We start from the raw sequence: 5,361 nt of genomic DNA on the forward strand, positions 1-5,361 counted from the left end.
TACCACTGATAGCTTCCTACTGGTGTGGGAAACTCTCCATCACATAGGAAAAGCCCAGGAAAGAAGGGTTACAGACTTCTTTTCTACTGGGACATCCTTGTGTGGATGAGCTGAAACCTATAATGGCTCTTGGTCACTTTGAATATGTGTACATGCATGCACCCACTACCTCACAATCTTTTGCATATAATCATGTTGTCTCAGAACGCATGTCCAAAAGCTGAGGGAGGCCCCCTCTCCCCAGTTTACCACGAAAGGAAACCCAAAATGAATAGTTTTGGTGAGTATGGTTCTGGAAGGTGGTGTTGCTGTACAGGGAAGCCATTTATGTAAATGGAGATGGAGAAAGCCCTTAGGGAGAGATGTGCTGGTGGTCATTTGGGAGGCTGGGCTTCCGGAGTGTGACAGTCTCTTGGCCCTTGTACATGGTCCACTGGTTTGAAAATGAAGCAAGAGATAATGAGAGAAAGCTTTGGGAGGCCACTGTGGCTCCTGAATGTGTCAAATTTATGTAGACTGCTAAAGAGAGTTGCCATAAAGCAAAATGACCTTGAGGAAACTCAAAACCCATTGCCCCAATGTGAAGCAATTGGAGCCGAGGGCAGTTGCTGCGATAATAATGCTGCATTGTCTTGTACTCCCTCTGTACTTTACACAGCTACAATGGCTTTCACCAGCATTAGGACATCTGTCTCCCAACTACTCTGTGAATGCAGGCCAGGGTGCTTGTCCTAATCAAGGTGGTGCCTGAAAGGACTCAGTGATTGGTGGCGTAAGCTTAGGTGGAGAACATGGGGGCTGGTTGACCTCAAGTATAGCAGTCATAGGAACCGAAAGATAGAAATAGACTATCTTGAGGTAACTGACTGTTGATTGTGGGAAAACTGTACTCTGGGGACAGGTATGGAGGTACACACTTGTAATCTCAGTTCTCAGGAGGCTGAGGCAGGAGGATGGAGATTTCCAGGCCAGCCTGGCCTACATAGTGAGAACCTATCTCAAGGAGTAAAACAGACTAGCAAGACCTCTCAGTCAGTCGAAGTGCCTACCACCAAGTCTGATGATCCGAGCCATGGCACACTCTCACCCACGCCCACAAAATGAATACATTAAAATGCAATAATAAGAAATGTAAAATGTGTTAAAGAAATAAAAAGGCAAAATTGCACTCTGGTTTTCCAACCTAAATCTCAAAAGGTCTAAGCCAAAGGCTTCCACAGCTCTGGGAGACGTAGAAGAGACTGCTTTGTGGTCTTTTCTGAAATCAGTGCCTGGGAGCCCAGCCTTTCAATCTGAAGCACTATCTCCAAATAGAAGGGCAAGTTGTATAAACGGAACTAGTGAGTGAGTTAAGGCCATTGCTACCAAGCTTGGCAACTTGACTTTAATGCTCAGGAACCACATGGAGAAAAATAGCTACCACATGCCCTCTGACCTCCATGCATACAGTTTCATAGAAACAACAGAATGTAACATTTTATATATATGAATGACTCCTCAGGCTGGAGAGATGGCCCAATGGATAAGCATTAGTGGCTGTTCTTCCAGAGGACATAGGTTCAGTTCCCACGACCTACATGGCAGCTCACTGCTGTCTCTAGTTTCAGGAGATCTGGGAGATCTGATCCCAGCTTTTAACTTCTGTGGGCACCAGGTATATCTGTAGTATACAGATATACACGTATACGTATTTGAAGGAGGAGGGAGAAGGGAGAGGGGAGGGACAAAAGGAGGGAGAGCAGGAGAGGGAGGAGGCAGCAGTTGGAGGAGAGTTGTTTTTCCCTGGGGGACATGGCCACTGGTAGGCTACCCATAACCCAGTATAAACCCCCATATCCATGCAAATACAGCAACATTATAGACTCGGTGCATTAAAAATTAATAAGAAAATACTAGGATCTGGGCATGGTGGTACCCACTTGGAATCCCAGAACTTGGCAGGCAAGAGGATCAGGAACCCCAGGTCAGCCTGGGCTACACAGTGAGTTCCAGGCCCGTTTGGGCTACAGAGTGAAAATCTGAATCGAACAAAGAAAAGAAAAGTGAGCCAAACACAGTGGACACCGAAGCATGGCACGTGTTTCATCAAACATTTGCATGTTACCAAACATAGCTCACTATTCTTCCAGCCTCCCTGCCATCCCAATGCCAAACTGCTACTGTACAATTTAGGGCTTTTGTTATAGCTGACATAAACCTGTTTGGTTTCTATGTCCTTGCAGCACAAAAGGGACACATGAGTGCCCTCAAACCTTGCAAAGACACTCATCTCGCTACCAGAGAGGATCCTTATGCGCTGATCCGCTCCAGAAGAGTCCACCACTCAATACTCCCTGCGTTAGTCACTTTTCTCATTGTTATAACCACATACCTGACTGGCACGGCTTCCATGAGGAAGATTTATTTTGGCTCGAAGTTTCGGAGGGATTAGTCCGTGGTTGCTTAGTCCTGTGCACTCAGGCAGAACATCACTTCACTGATAGTACGTGAGGGAACACAGGTGGTCACCTCATGGCAGACAGGAAGCAGGGAGAAATGAGGACCATAAAAAGGGCCAGAGCAGTGCTCACTCTGACAGCAAATATACTAAAATTGGAACGCTACAGAGAAGATTAACATGGTCCCTGTGCAAGGATGACACGCAAATTCATGAAGTGTTCCATATTTTAGGGAGGGACTGGGTAGGAGAAGGGAGAAGGAGTAAAAAAGGGGGGCAGGACCAGGTATGGTAAGAGACAGAAGAGAAGTCCAGAGGGCCAGGAGAATGAATAGAAATAAGTAGCAGTAGGGGTTGGGGAATGTACAGGGTGGGGGTGGGAGGGTGGAACCACTAGAAAGTCCCTGACACCAGGGAATCGAGAGGTTCCCAGACCCCAGTGGGGATGACATTAGCTGAAATACCCAACAGTAAGGAGATGAAACCTGAAGAGACCACCTCCAGTGGATAAACATGGCCTCCAGTAGATAGATGAGGCCTCCCACCCAGCTAAAAAATTTTAACCCAGAATTGTTCTTATCTAAAGGAAATGAAGGGACAAAAATGAAGCAGAGACTGAAAGAAAGGCCATCCAGAGACTGCCCCACCTAGGGATCCATCCCACCTGCAGACACCAAACCCAGACATTATTGCTGATGCCAAGAAGTGCTTGCTGACAGGAGCCTGTTATGGCTGTCCAATGAGAGGCTCCGCCACCATCTAACTTAGACAGAAGATACTCACAGACAACCATCAGACTGAACCTGGGGACCCCAATGGAGGAGTTAGAGGAAGGACTGAAGGAGCTGAAGGGTATTTCGACCCCATAGAAAGAACAGCAATATTAACTAACTGGACCCCTCAGAGCTCCCAGGGACTAAACGATCAACCAAAGAGTACACCTGGGCTGGTCCATGGCTCCAACTAAATATGTAGCAGAGGATGACCTCATCTGGCACCAATGGGAGGGGAAGCTCTTGGTCCTGTGGAGGCTTGATGCCCCAGAGAAGGGGGATGCTAGAGGGGTGAGGCAGGAGTGGATAGGGGAGAACCCCCTTAGAGGCAAAGGGGAGGGAGATGGAGTGGGGGATTTGGGAAGGGTAGACTGGGAAGGGTGATAATATTTGAAATTTGAAATGTAAACAATTTTTAAAAGGGAGAGGCAGAGTAAGATATAGCCCCAAGGGCGTGTCCTCCGTGACCAACTTCCTCCAAAAGCCTGGCCTCCCGCAATGTCATCTTATTACAAATCTATTAAGGGAAATCCATTGATCAGATCAGAACCCACATGTCTCTAGAATCACCTTCTCAGACACACCCAGAGGTATGCTTTAGCAATTACCTAGGTGTCTCTTGGGCCAATCGAACTGACATGACTATCTAATTATGACCCTAGGACACTGGGTCTTAGGATCTGAACGAAATTTGGAGAGACACAAACATTTACAATATGGTAATAGACAATTCAAAGTTTCATTAGCATCAGGACTGTTGGTATCCCATTGGCCAAAGCAAGTCATATGACTAACTTCAAAGCCAATATGAGTGAAGATAGGAGTCATTTGGAACCATATTTGCCACAATTTAGCAAGTGCGCCTTAGCAAAAGCCTTTCTTCACCTATATCATGACTGTAATGGCCTTGTTTCTCTCTCAGACCTTTGGCAGAAGCATTACCCTGTATTGGCTTAGTCGTTGAAAAATCAGGCATGTCCTTGTCTATCCTATGACATGCAATTCCTTTTGAGGTTTATACCGAGAGAAATAAGTGCTGGCGCGCATAAGAGCCCTAAACTGGAAGAACTCAAATGTCCTTCATCAGGACAGAAAAAGTAAGCCTGGTATAGCCGCTCAAGTGGGTACTACATACAACAACAAGGTGAGTGTCCTAGCCAGTGTTGATCAAAAGAAACCACACACACGCACACACACATACACACACACACACAAGAATATACAGCAAGCTTATGACCTATTAGATGGAGTTCACAAACAGACAAGTGAAGCCTGTAACTTCAGAAGTCAGAAGAATTCAAGTAAGCATGGTGCCAAGCACCTGCCGTTCCAGTCTCTCTCTAGGAGCTTGGAGTGGAAGGTTTACCTGATCCTAGGGGTTCAGGCCTAGCCTGAGGAAATATGGGGAAGACGAAGAGGACAATGGTGACCCTGGCACCAACAATGACGACAGAAAATCTTTGAAGAACAGCAACCGAGAGATGGCACAAGGGACTCCAGGGACAGTTGCTAGGAGGCCTGTGTCTTGGCCTAAGTGACCATGGCTGTATTCCTAGGTATAAGGGCATAAGCTCTGTCTCTAGTGTTGTTGTGCGTGTTGTCTTCATTGTCTCTGTGGGACAGAAATAAGAGTACAGCTATGCATTTCCTGTCCAGCTGCTCTGGGCAGGCTGGCAGACTTGGGAAAGAGCTTGAGGAGTGAAGAAAGGAAGGAGAGGGGGTGGAGGAGAGGGAGATGAGGAGGGGGGGAAGGGGAGGGAAAGGGAGGGAAGGAGAAGGGGGCAGGAAGGACCTCACCGATTTCCTATCTGGCCTGGCCTGGCCTGGCCTGGCTCCTGCCTGTTCTATCTTGCACAAGGAGCAGGGGAAATCCCTTGTGCAGGCATCCAGAAGGCTTCCCGGGCTCAGGTGGAGGATGCTTGGGTTCGGCATGGTGGTAGTCCAGTGGGAGTGGCAATGTGGGGGCTCTTCCTCTGTAGAAAATGCTTGGAAAATCCTTTGTTCCCCAGAGTCGCCCAAGGAAACAAGCTGGTAATGAACGGCAGAAAACAACAATAATTAATATTGGGCGGAATCAAAATGGATTTCAAATCGTGCAGCTAATTTTGCCAGGAGACTTACTCCTGAGGCAGGCAGAGAGCTCTTTTCTTG

General features: G+C 47.3%; 1 non-coding gene across 1 annotated transcript; it reads left to right on the plus strand.

The window, feature by feature from the left end:
• Window positions 1-2,562: 2,562 nt before the first annotated feature.
• Gm26314 lies at window positions 2,563-2,669 on the plus strand. The gene has a single exon (XR_003953130.1). It is a non-coding gene; the product is annotated as a U6 spliceosomal RNA (small nuclear RNA).
• Window positions 2,670-5,361: the final 2,692 nt, after the last annotated feature.

The sequence above is a fragment of the Mus musculus genome, chromosome X, assembly GCF_000001635.26.
Source record: "Mus musculus strain C57BL/6J chromosome X, GRCm38.p6 C57BL/6J".
NCBI classification, from domain to species: Eukaryota; Metazoa; Chordata; class Mammalia; order Rodentia; family Muridae; genus Mus; species Mus musculus.